This window comes from Manacus vitellinus, unplaced genomic scaffold, assembly GCF_001715985.3.
Source record: "Manacus vitellinus isolate BGI_N305 unplaced genomic scaffold, ASM171598v3 scaffold_33_pilon, whole genome shotgun sequence".
In the NCBI taxonomy this organism is placed as follows: Eukaryota; Metazoa; Chordata; class Aves; order Passeriformes; family Pipridae; genus Manacus; species Manacus vitellinus.
The window spans coordinates 8,473,404-8,487,347 of record NW_021940478.1 but is presented as its reverse complement, the minus strand read 5'-3'; the positions used below and the strand labels follow the sequence as shown (position 1 = coordinate 8,487,347).

Genomic DNA, 13,944 nt, shown 5'->3' with positions numbered 1-13,944 from the left:
GGCCCCTCGGGACCGGGGCTGAGCCGCCGCCCTGCCGCCGGCCTGGGCGTCAGTAGCGCGGGGTCCTGCCCGTGAGCCGCTTGGAGTTTGTGAGACTCATGGCTTAGACCCCTGGCTTTTGTGTTTAGTTTGGTTTCCACCCATCCTAACTGCAGCGAAAAAGCTTTGAGACCAGAGCTCCAGGACAAAACCCCAAAGGTAAAACAAACTCCGAAGGCATTAACTTTTTAAAGTATGATACATTTTTTTAAGCCGATCTCTTTATTTTTTACCCACACTCGGTACTAACAGTACCCGTGGAAAATCGAGTCCAAAGGCTGAGGCACACACGTGTGCACACATGCCCTCTTAGAAGGTCAGACTATCGTTAAAGTTTCCAATTAAAAAATCAAGGAGGAAAATCAAAATACGGGCATTACCTTTTAATCGAATAAAGAGAAGTAGAATCCCTCAGTTTTATTTTCTAGGCGTGATGCATAGTAAACAGCATCCTCATAGCAAGATACTTTTATTAGTACGGTGAGATCCATATCTGAGAAGTTTCCAAACATGGTTCTATACTTTGTGTGTGCCGCAGTATTGTCTGGGGGTGATTTGCATGGATGATTGCAAAAATACTACATTATTAAACTCCCCTCCATTCTTTTTCTCGTGGAAAAGACACTAAAAAGCATATGCAAATAACACGATGCTTTCTGAAGCAGTATACTCCCACTATGGATGGGGAGGATAGCAAGGAGGGGTTTTTTGTTCGTTTTGCATAGTTTGTTTTATTTTTAGCATCAATCTGGTTTCCAAAAAGCAGCCTCCCAGTGTGAGTGAATACAGTGCAGTTCAACTGAGTGTGCAGTCTGGGTCTCACAGAGGAATGAATATCAAAGCAGCAGAAACACCACCAAACAGTTTTCTTAGCAGATACTGCTGTGAGGATGTTCTTACTACGCCTTGACAGAAGAGCTGAACAGCGAAATGTTACTTAGAGGTGCCAGATAATCTGATTACTCAATATTTGTTTGTAGTTTGGTTTGGAGCATTGTAAGAAGAGGAACGAAGGACAAACATTCTGGCTAGCACCCACTGTGCTAATAGAAAACATGACAAACACCACTTTGCCATTAACTGTTCATCACCAGCACTCTGCTGCGAGCTGCCCCCCTTCATAGGAGCATTTCTTTGCCTAATCCTCTCCAAGTGAGCTGGTGTGCCACTATTTCAGCTCTTTGAACTAACCAGTCTCAAATTAATGGTACTAAACCCCAGAGCATGGTCCTGAATTACTCATCTGAGGTCTGTGATGCAACACAAGAAAGAGGAACACAAGAAAGAGGATTGTCTTCTTCCTGCTGACAGGGAAGGTGCTGGTGTCAGCTGCTTTCACCATCACTTCCGACCTGCCAGTGGCTGTAACAGAGCAGGGGACAAAAACTTTGGGCCACTCTCCTGTTAACATTCACTGTGATGAAAACAGGTTGCAATGCAGGCGCTTTCTCACCTGTCCCTGGAAGCGAGACCTCATGACTCACCTATCTGAGGCTTGTGGCACCTCAAAATTAACAAGCTGGAAGGAAAAATAAATGGATAGATGATGTTTAGATTGGGGTGCTTAGTACTTACAGTATGTTCTAGATCCTTTTCATAAAATACAACACTACCACTTTATTTTCTTGAAGTGTTATCTATTTTATGGTGAGGAAAACAGAAAGGAAGAAACCAGTCCTTACTTCCTCTTGTGGAAGCTTTCCCAGCTTGCCAAATCATTAACAAATGTTTTAAGCAGCAAAGGGAAAAAAATCTGCTGTTTGCTCATAAGGCAAAAACCATGTGGACTACTAGAAATTACAGAATAATGTGAAAGGTTAAGGCAAAATAGAGGACAGGAAAAAGCGAAACCAACTGTAAATATTGATAAAAGTTAAGTCATAGGATAGCAATTAATACACATTTCTTATATGTTCCATAACTCTGGGAGACAGGCCTCGAAAAAGAACCACCATTCACAGAAATAAAGCAAAAGCAGTTAAGGCAACACGAATGCATATTGCAGGAAAATAATTAAAATCAGGCAATTAAAGGCATACAAAGATGGATTTTTAGTTGGAATGAATTGCTACCATTTTGAAAGGGGTAATTTAAAGTCAGATAAACCTGTAGAACAGATGTTCACCTGTGCAACATACCATGCCAGAGGACATTAGTTAAGGAGTTATTAGTTAAGGAGATAAGTTACATACTTCGAAATGGCTTCTCTTAAAAGAACAGGGCAACCAGGATCTCAGGCTTCTAATTTACCACATTTGTTATTAAAGAAGATGTTGAGATAAAAGCAGAGAGATTTCTTATTAAGAGAGAGAGAGAGAGCATATTTGCAGTCAGGAGGCATTTTGCATTCCCTGAGCTTGGACCAGATGTGTTTAAGGTCATAAACTACACACAGGATCAACACAGCACCACCTTTCATTTCACCCCATCTTGTTTCCCAACTGCCCACCTTGATCCCATCCTGCATTCAACACACACTTCTTGTAGGAGTATTTGCATCCTCAGAAGAAAACTGAAAATGAAATTTTAAAAAAGAATGCAAAAATCACTGGTAAGCAATCCATGGTATTGTTTTTTCTCACTATGATTGCATGGGAATGTATTTCTCATTAGATTGGAGATTTTGGTTTGGAGCTCTATTTGCTATGCAGATTAATAAATTGATCAAGCTGCTTAGATCAATAGTTGTCATCATTTGAAAACAAAATGAACATTAAAATATTTGTTTGCAGACACCCAGAGTCAATTAACTGGAGAGGATTCTGTGGATTCCATTCAACCACATAATGTAATACTGAAGCCCATTCAAATACTGTTCATCATTTCTTTTAATGCACCTTTAATATTAGCTTCAACCTTCAAATCCAAAACTAGTAAAATTCCCAGTTAGTCCAAGGGGAAAGTATTCTACTTTTGGATGTACCTAGTTCAAATATGCGACATCTCTCCAATTTCCCGCTTAAGTCTTTTGTAGGACAATCCCCCATGAAAGAATATAAGCTTATAAGAAAATGTGAATGAGTCATAACTGCTAAGCACTATAAAACAATTTACAGGGATTTAGAAATATGCAGGGATTATCACAGTTCACACACAAAATTAATACCATCTTTTCCCAAATGCTAGCAGCATTCGTACTTGTTTCACTTTGAAAATTATGTAGTTCTTCGTCCCAGTTTTAACAGTCATGTTCCTTTTACAAAAATGTCAGCGAGGATATTAATAGCCTTCTCAATTATTTTTAACAAAAAGCAAAATGCTCCCTATCCCATCAGAAAATTTAACTTCTCTGTGTTTCTAATAAGGATGGGATTTCAGTTTACTGCATTTATGAGGATGGTCAACACTGAATGAAAATCTCAGTGGGCCCATACAACTAGAATAGAAATTATTCAGAAGTTAGATTATCAGACCTAATTTCTTCTTTATGCAGGAAAACCAAGCAGCTGTACTTCAAAAAGGCATGCATCAGATCTGTAATGGGAAAAGTACTGAAATGGAAACAAGTAAATGGAAGTGATTACTTTAGTTTCCAGATCTTAAATACCAAGATTTAAACGTAATTTCTTCAGGATGCTCAGTAAGCACAAACGTTTAGAGCTTTGAGTTGCTCAGACAATCACTTTTAGAGATCTCTGCTGTATATTCTTTCTTGTGTCTCAGCAGACTTTCATCTGATGTTTCTTATGGGATGTAGAGATTCCTTTAAATACAGGAAAATATACTTACTGAACTACAGCAATGGGTGTGTTTCCTATAATGATGTTGAATATCCTTTTCAATTACAAATACTGAGTATTTGGCAATAAGGCAAGGAATGTCCCTTCATTTGGGTGAAATGCTAACCTCCTGGAAGATGGAGTTTTGTAATTGATTTCAGTAGGTCAAAGATTTCCCTGCCTCTGATATAAAATTAAGGCCATTCTTCATGAAAAGTAAATATATAGTAATGGTACAAAATATTCTAAATTCAGAGTAGAGTTGGCATTAACTGTGACATAACCATGTTGCACAAAATCTTCTATGCACTATGATTTCTGAAGTGTTGCTTGGATCTTGCGGCTCTTAAAGGTGTCAAGATTTGGTTTAATACCTTTGATACTTATAGGTATTATCTAAACTTTTTATATTCCTGTGGTACACTGAAAATCCTAAGGCGTTTGTCAGTCAGTAAACTATATGCTGATAAAAAACCCTCCTGTATACAAGCTGTCATCCTGCCTTCCCTATAGACTTACTGTTGCATTTCAACAATTTACCCCAAATAAACAGTCTATGAAAAGGAGAAGTTCAGATTATCAGTGAGAAAAAACGGTTTCAACTTCCAAAATGTATTGACAGTATAGGAGTTGAAAAGGGTTTTGTTTTGGGGGTTTTGTTTGTTTTAATGTGAATCTCCAGAAAGTTGCAGAACCGCATCTCTTTCAAAAGTTTCTGATGAACACTAGGATCCAGGTTCTCACATGTAAAACCTCTATGTTTATGGGGCTTTTTGTTTGTGTTTGGTTTTGTTTGTTTGGGGTTTTGTGGGGGTTTTTTGTTGTTGTTGGTTTTGTTTTGCAATCTAGGAAAAATATAATTTGCATCAAAATCTTGCCCTACATTATGCTAGTATTGCTTTGGATTACTGTGAGAAAGAAGCTCCATCTTACCCCGAGTATGTTGGTATGAAGGGCATTCTACCCTCAAAACTATTGCTAGGCTATTAAAATAGTTAAGTTTTTCTTGCTGTCTCTCTTAAATTGCTGGATTTTGCTCCTGCTCTGCCACTTTGCAGTCTGCCTTCAGAAAACCAAAACCAATGTCTTCTTAAAACTCTGTAAAGAAACTTATTCAGACAGAAGATATGTTTACCTCTTGTCTAAGGACACTCCAAAATTCCAAATGCTTGATATACCCTCCAAAATATACTCCTAGAAACTACATAAAATATGACAAAACAACACATCTTTAGACCACCTCTTTGTTAGCACATGAATATTACATGCCTGAGACATTAGATTTTCCCCTCTCCTTTCTTCCTTCTCTAAAAAATCTCTAGATTTTTTTACCCATTGGAAATGAGACATGAAAATGGAAAACAACATGAACTTGTACCCACATAAATTCTGTTTTGTATTTCTGTGTTTGTCTTTGTTACAAGCAGCAAGGTGTGTAACTCACTCAAAATCAATAGTGGCACGAACTCATTTGGTCTCTCCTAGGACAACAGAATTTGCCAGCTCATCAGAAGGACCTTCATGACGTTGGCTGGCAAAACCTTGCTGGTCTTTAGAGTTGCGTTTGACGTGGCATAACGAAATGCTAACCTGACCTCATCAGCTTAGATACCTCCCTGTCCTTTGGGAAAACAGAGTTGTGCAATACAGCCTGTTTTAATAACTGCTGGCAAATGCAGATCAACCTTTTCAGTCCAGCAATCGCAGACAAGACAGGTAAGTTGTACGTCAGTCCCGTTTTTTTTCACTTGGCTTAAAACAGAGGAGCAATCTTGCTGTAAAAATTCTGTGTTAAAAATTGTATGCTTGAATGTGTATTTTTTTAAACTGTCAGAAAAGGAGTAAATTCCACCCTGACTGTCTGCATTTCCCAAGGACAGCCTCAGTTACAGTCTGTCCTCAATTATCAGCTATGGTAATAGATAGTAAAACAGGTATCTGATAGAATATATCCTGTAAGAGAGACAGTCATTTATATCGATTCTCATGACTTATGAACATCATAACTTCAGTTGATGTAAATATATACCAGTGACTAGATATCTGTAACAAAATACAATACTGCTAAAGCACAAAAAAGAGACTTCAGAGTTGAATTTCAGTGAATAAAACAGATTTTGTAGTGGGCTGAAATAAAGAGAGATTTGCTTTTCTAAAGAATGTTAATAGTTGTTACAGTAGGAAAGAAAAAAGAGCAGAAATGCTGCTTTAATATTAGTGTCCTGCTCTACAAAGTAAGCCTGTACTTGAAAACTCTCAAGTACATGAACAAGAAGCAAGACTGCATGACACAGCCTAATGCTGCAAAAGTAAAGGACTGGCACAATAGCTGTCATTAACAGTATACAAACAGAAGTCACTGAAATAGCTATCTATGAAGGCAGGGATGCTTTGTTCTGCATCACCAGAAGTAAAAATAGAAAGAGTGTTTTTTATTTCATTGACTATAAATACAGCTACAGTCCCATAGGTTCAGCACCTTCACCAGGAAAGGCAGAAAAGAAGCTCCATCTGGTGGCATGGTTGATTGTAATTGCTTTTCAATTTCATCTAATTGTAAAGACATTCCTCTTCAGCAGCAACATAAAAAACTGAAGTAATGTGTAAAAGATCACCTGTTGTGCAAGTGGAACCAGCATTGTCTAACACTTTAAAATCGGAAAACACTCTAAAATCAGGACCTTTTTCTATTTGAGGCAAATCAGTTGAAGCCTTTCAATACAAGGTACTGTCAGGGGGCTAATCTGGGACAGAAAAAGATCATCATACAGAAATGAAAGGGTGCATTAGCACACTTCAAGAGGTGATCTGCTGCAGCCTGGGGTGGGGAGAAGAGAAGGCAGAAATCACTGGTTAAAGGATGAAGGAGGAGGAGGTGTATAAATGTGAAGTCAAGGTTGCTGCTGAACCTGTCACATAACAGTTCATGGAACATTTACAGAGGTATTAAAAAGAATATTGCTGTGTGTCATAATAAGGAAATAAACCATTCTTCAGTTAGTTATTTTTTATAATAAATTAACTTTTCTTCAATGACCAGATGGCAATTTTGTTGAAAAGATGTCTTGGAAAAAAAAATCTTGAACTGTTCTAGCTGTAACAGATTTGCAACATCTTAGTATGAAAACAAAGTAGATGCTTGAATCAATTTCTTATGTAGTAAAGTGACTAAATTTTAGGAAGGTGCTTTCTTCTTCCCTGCCTCCACTATATTCTTACCACCTGAGCTGTGAAAACTGTAGACATGGACAAAAGCAATGAAGGAACCTGGATGCACAGAACAGCTTAGCAAAAATAAAAGATCAGGCTGACCAACACCTATACTGGCTATTTGCAAAGAATTGCTGAACAAAATGCTGGTGGCCAGGTAAAATAATTTCACCTAAGCTTACAAATAATTTTAGCAAGTATTTAATTGCAAATATCTGTGTACATGCAACATCTGAGTAAATTCAGCAAAGTCACTGCTATGCAGGGTTGGGAGACACATTACCCCAAGCTGATGTTATAAAATGTTATAAGCATTGTAAAATATAAAACTAATTGGGTAAATGATACTAGGTGTAGCCACTGAAATTGTATGCCTCGTTTCATGTACAAATTCATGTCTGCTACTGCTCCTTCAAGAAGCCACAGCAATTTCTCTCAAGACAGTATCCTAGCCCACATTTGTGCTAAAACCCAACAATCTTAAACACAGATATACCTAAACCTTGTCCTGCAAACTCAGTAAAAAAAAATACACTTTGTGTACTCTTTTGTAGTGCCCACATTTTAAAGGGCAATATGCTGCATTTCATCAAATCAATGCATCATTACTTTTTTTTAGAGTAGACCAGAGTTTAGTATTAATTACTCAATTAAAAAAAAATTCATCTTAAAAGAATGATGGGAATACAGATTCAAGCACCAATACGCTAAAAATTGCCCCAAGTCACATTGCTTTTATAACCTTAATGCAGCCCTTTTTTATTTTTTTGAGCGTATCATTTAGGTTACAGCCTTTAATTATGCATTTTAGGCCATTTTTCTCTCAGGACTGTCTCATTAAGCACACAAGATAGACAGCTGCTCAATAGTGTTGTCACTGCTTTTCTCTGCAGAGCTCAAAGTGTAGCTGTAGGCCTTACTTACTGAACAGTATTCCAGTCCTGCTCTGGAGATGTGATTGGATTTCCTCACGGGATCTCCAATTGTGCTCACAGTATCTTCAAGTGCCTCCAAAATAGTAGACTACTATGAGATGAAGTATTCCTGATTTTACCATTAGAAAGCTGAGCTGTGGAAAGGCCAAGGTAAAAAGTGTCCATTTATTCTAAGTGCTCATTTTGGAAGTGTGCAACTTGACTGTTGAAGTTGCTTATGAATATAGAATATTTTTCATGGACTCAGAGCATCACTCCTTTTGATTTCAGCTAGAGCTCTAAGTGCTCAGTACCTCTGAAATCTGACTGCTTGAGTTATTGGGATAGAAAGTTAGCAACAGCAACAGGTAGCCAAGTTATTTTAAGCAATTTGCATAGCACTGCTAGATGCTTAATGTCAGGAGCAGCAATAAAATTTAGTCCCTTTAGGCCAGAAAATCACTTGCCTCCATGGTAGGACCATCCTTTGCCTTCTTGCATTCTTTGTAATTTGAAGCAAATGAAGTCTTAAGTTCTCCAGCCATGTATGTAGTATATGATCATGGCATTAAAATCTTATCAAAGAATGTTATGATTCATATCATCATGAATTGGAATTGCAACCTTAATAAAGTTCTTTTAAACTCTTTCTTCCTAGTACTGGCTTGACATGATTCAGGGCAGTTCCTTTTGCAAGCCATCTGCAGATAATACATAGTTCACATTTTTATATTTAAGAATAAATTTAGCTAAATATGTTTCCTTTGCTGGTATCTGGATACTAATCTGCTATAACTGCTTCTGTCTCCATTTTCATATCCAACTAAAACAAAAGGACAAATCCCACGTCTCCTATTTCTTTTTGCTCCCAAACTGAGGAGACATTTAAAGGCTGCTACTTCCATGATTCAGTGCATCATTTCTAATGTCTCTGTAATATGATAGACTGTGAATGCAACTTAATGGTGCCAAAACTGAGTTGTTTACCTTTTTATTCGGTGAAGCAGAAGGACTCACTCAACTCACTTCAGTTTGAAAATACTTCAAGAAGAAGCCACTCCTTGTAAGGAATTTCACTTGAAAGAAGACACTTTGTTTCCAAAATAAAGATGTTCTTGAAGAAGAAGCGGTGCCATTCACACCCTGCTCTGTCTCCTTGCATTTAATTTCACTTATTTTTATATCCTGTTTTCAACTTATCCCACCAAGTGAAGCAGAAATGGCATTTCTTACTTCTCCCACAAGAAGGATGCGTTCATTCCCCAAAAGAAGTTCCTTCCTTTTCACTCCAAAGGTTTACCTTGGCTGAATGCAGAGGATTTTTATTTAACTGTGAAGCCTGTGTCACTTTCAAATTTGCAGATTAATGAGTCTATGTAAAATTCTATGTCTCTTTCCTGCCGTGTGTTCAGGGGGTGTCTTATCACTATGGTTTACAATTGAATCCATGTAATCATCATTTCTTGATTCATATGACAGAACAGGAGGACCCGTAAAGTAGTAGCATTCAACTACAAGATGCAAATCACTTTCTTTATTTTTCACATTTAAGTGCAGTGGATAAAAGCAGTGAGATGGTGACCTTTCAGTATGTTCTGCAGAGAGCTCTAATCCTCCAGGCAACCAGTGAAGTCTAAAATATGTTTATACTCTTATCTATGCTTCCGTGTTTCATATATTCTTATGTGTTTATACTCATATTCATGTGTGTATTTACATTAATCTGGTAGTTACCTGTCACACAGTCTTTTCAATGCTTCCTGAACCAAACTTGCTTCCTCTGATCCTGTTAGCCAGTTAAACATTAGCTGCTGTCAAGCACTGTAGAAGGGTGGGGGCAGGGATAATTTTTTTAGTGTATTTCTGGACTAAAACTTTGAATCTTGCTCAAATGAATTAAATGTACAATTCTAATTTTAAACTTGTGTCCTTCACTTTTGATAATGCCACACCGGTCCCTAAACATTTAGATCCTGCTGAAAGTACTACTCTTATCTGGGATCATGCTTTTTGTTTGTTCGGGTTTTTTTAATCTTGGTTTATTTTAAATTACTACACAGTTTTTGTTCCTTGATTTTGTAAATAATACTGGAGAGAGAAATCGAGAATCCAAGCACTCCAGTAGCTGCTTTTTGATGACCTATGTGCAGGCAGGGTGGCTGAGACAAGGTCTCCATCCAGCCATGGGGAAACAGGCTTCCAGCTGGCTCAGAGAACAGCCTCCTGTCTCTGTGGCTTTCTGCCTCTGCTGGCAGCTTCTCTTTGCTTGAACCCAGCTTCTCCTTGCTTGAACCCAGCAACCACATGACTCAGAGGCTGCATGGTAAAAGGGTGATTGAAATTTTACCCCTGTAAACTTGCAGGGCCACACTTTTCTGTCCATCCTCAGTGGAAACACCTACAGCCAGCCCCACATGAGGCTGCAGAAGTATGAAGTGCAGCACGGGAACTTTTATGGTTTGGAGGTGCCAGAGAAACAGTTTTTTTGGGGGAAAATGCCAGTGACAATCAAAATACTTATTGCCAATATGCACTAACATACAAAGGACTGCACAATAACAGGTACAGGAAATATTACTGATTTACTGGTGCAAATGGCAAATCCTCTCCCTGAAGCAGTCTGGAAGCTGGATTTGTGACAGGAAAAAAGTACTCTGCACTGGTCTTAAGAGAAAATGCATTCTACTTCTAAATTTACACACTTTTTAAAAATTATTTTTAAGGTGTGTACAGGAAGGACTGCTTAGTTTTATTTTCTCTTTGCTTTGCATTCTGAATCTTCATGACAGTATATTAAAGTAACAGTGTGATCTGCTGCAATCCTAGGAGCAGCACTAGTGTTTCTAGAAATTAAATGCTCTAAGGATACTATCAAGATAACTTGTGCAGGGACAACTAATATCCTTTAGCACACCAATTCATATAGCTGGAAAAATTATGTACAGATTGAAAACAAAACTGCTAGGACAAGTTTAACACGATCATGGTAATTGGTTAGTCAATTTGAGGAGAAATAGTGCCTCATATGTAATGCCAGGAGAAGAGACCTTAGCAATGGAAAAGGCAGCAGTTTTTCACCATCTTTTAATGGGACAAGGAGAAGGACACATATTTATTGCCTGTGGAAGGTCGAGGTGGGTGTGGAAGTGCTCCTGAGGATGTTTCCCAGAAGATGAAGGGGGAACCAGAGGAACATGGCCACAGATTGTTACCTACTGCAAGGAAGTGCGAATAGAGAACAGAGTGCATGTGCTTTATATTAGCCATAATGTGAATGCCAATTGATTTGTTTAGGAGACAGAAAGCGCATGATAATTCCCTGGTACCATGCAGGTTCCTGACAAAAATCTGATCCTTAGGAGGCAAGTGGAGGTGAAGACCCTGCTGGAATATAGATAAAATACACTTCTGTTCCCTAGAACCTTATTGAAGGAATTATCCCTCATATTTCTTCTCCCACTGTAATACCACAAAACTGAGTGAGTATGAGGTTTCCCAGATTACAGTGGCTTTAACTCTAAAGGAAATAGATCAGATGGTTGGTTGTTTGGGGTTTTTTAATTGCATTTTAAACCAAATCCAACCACTTTGTCCATGGTCAGCTTTCAATATTCTTCCTGGCTTGAACAACTGATTTCTGGAGCAGCTTGGCTGTAATCCCCTTGAAGAACAAGTCTGAGTGAGATTTTTTTTATAGTCCATCACTGCTCTGACTATATGGACTGAAGTGTGTAAAAAAGAGGGTATAAAAGTAGCTGTCCACATATTCCACTTTCCTCAACGAAAAAAACAGTTGATACTTATCAAGTAAATTGCTGGATTTCAGTCTTATGCACTTTATTAATTTCAGACATGGCACCAGAGGTATCTGTTTGGTTTTGTTTTGCAAAGGACTAATTACAATAGCCAAGGTTAAAAGATTTAGACAACTTCTTTGTCTACTGCAGTCAACACAATCTAAGAAAGAAAAAACAGTGACAGAAAAGAAAAATACTTTGATTCATCTTAAAGGCACAAACCAATTTCAAAATACTGTGATAATTTGTTTATATTTGATTTTATGAAACTCTAAGTCTCTTAATAATGTTATTTTTAAAATCAGAAAAGCCAGCAGAAAGATTGGGCTAAGATAGTTCTTCCATAGTGAAAAAAATACATATGCAAGAAGCAGCTGGACTTCACAACTAGAGATATTGTACATTATGTGAAGATCAGACTTTTCTTTCCAAACTCTGTCATTTGATACAAAAACAGAATTGAATTTCACCAGTCTCAGGAAACATCTGAGATCCTTCTCTATTCCAAGCTATTACCACAAGTTGCCTCAAGGCAATCCTTTCCTCTTTACTACAGCCTGTTCAAGCAAGCAGAAACTGAATTGCTGTAGAACTGCATTACCCTGTCACAGGTTTGAAATCCTTGGGAAAATTGTGATAGCTTTAAATCTTAAATTATTTAGAGCTTAAAAGGTTTGAGTTTTTTTACAATATATAGACATTCCACACCAAATTACTCATAAAACTGTAACAACCACTATAAAAATGTCAGCATTAACCAATAATTAGCATACACACACACACACACACACACACATATATATAATTTAAAGATAGGGAAATTCTGTATGTTGCAGCACAGACTACTGTACAGCTAAGTGGGATTTTTTTTATGTAGTTCAGTATCTTCAGGGAGTTCTCTGAAACACACATACTCTATAATAGAACAGACAACATATATGAGTAAGAGTGGGTTAAGATTAATTGCCTGACATATGAACTAACAGCGATGTGAATCCTTCCATGCTTCACTGAGCTGCAGTGAACTACACTCCTGCCAGAATCCATAAAGTACTGACTTAATATGCAACCATGAATCTTGACTCTCTTGACCCTTCCCCAACGTCTCATTTCTTTTCCCATCCTTTTGTATCTCTAGCAGAAAGCATAGATTTTATTAGCATAGAGAAGCTCACAAAAAATCCAAACAACAGAACCCCCACAAAACAAATAAAAGCAAACCAAAACAAAAACAACCCCCCCCCACCTCCACATGAGTATGAGTACAGCTGAATTTCCTGCCTGACTCCCTGGGCTTATTGATCAGAGGCTTGAACTTTTCACCCCTGTAGTAGAACAGGCTTTCTGATCATCACAGTGTGATGCTGATCTGCACACAGAGGCTTCTGCTTGGGGGTATGGTAATAACTGACATTAATCCTGTACTGCTTTTCCCATTAATGTTTGCATGCTTTAAATTAGAAGGTTACCGTGATTACATAGCCTTTTTTCAATTCATAATAATCCAATCAATCCAATTTATACAGGCAGTGTGAGTGCAGAATTCAGCCCTCCTCCACAGGCATTAATAAGCCAGTGACTTCGTGACGTGTGGTTTCATCTCAGCCTCACGCAGTGGAGGATACAAGCCACCAAGTTCTGAGCAGCAGCATCCTGATGTCACTCCAGCCCACAAGCACTCAGAAAGCACATGCCCTGAAACAAGTGGGTCTGAATCAGCCTAACGAGCATTCCCCCTTCCATCAGGCAATCATGGCTCTGTAACACAGACCTTGCAAGGATTGGCCCTTGCACACTGCAAACTGTTCATAGCTACTAAGCCAGCAACATGGAGCAGACTCAAACATAGACAGAGCACCAGGAAACTGCAGTCCGTGCTAGAAGTGGAGCCTGGGCCTATTGGCTGCTGAAGCTGGAGCTGTAACATAAATTCACCAGCCTGGAACATCTAGAAAACCAAATTGCTACCTGCTTTCCTCAGCCAAACAGGCAATACCTGACCAGGCAGTGAGCGAGAGAGCTCAAGTTACGGTATCAAACCACCAAGATATGTAGGTGGTGAATGAGTAAAGTCATAGCATAGTTGATGGTTCATATCTGTGTAACACTGCAGTTGTTGGAACAAATGACTTTACTATAACCTATATTTTCTTCACTAAACGAAGTTCCTATACTAATATACATTGAAGAAACTTTTCCCCTTGGCATCTCTTGAGAGAAATAATCACTCACGTACACCTGAGCATTAACACTGAGTGTCTCATC

General features: G+C 38.3%; 1 long non-coding RNA gene across 1 annotated transcript; it reads left to right on the top strand.

Moving 5' to 3' along the window:
* Nucleotides 1-26: 26 nt before the first annotated feature.
* LOC108640455 lies at nucleotides 27-9,005 on the top strand. Its single transcript, XR_001921188.2, has 5 exons — nucleotides 27-198; nucleotides 1,020-1,191; nucleotides 5,186-5,474; nucleotides 7,862-8,053; nucleotides 8,887-9,005. It is a non-coding gene; the product is annotated as an uncharacterized LOC108640455 (long non-coding RNA).
* Nucleotides 9,006-13,944: the final 4,939 nt, after the last annotated feature.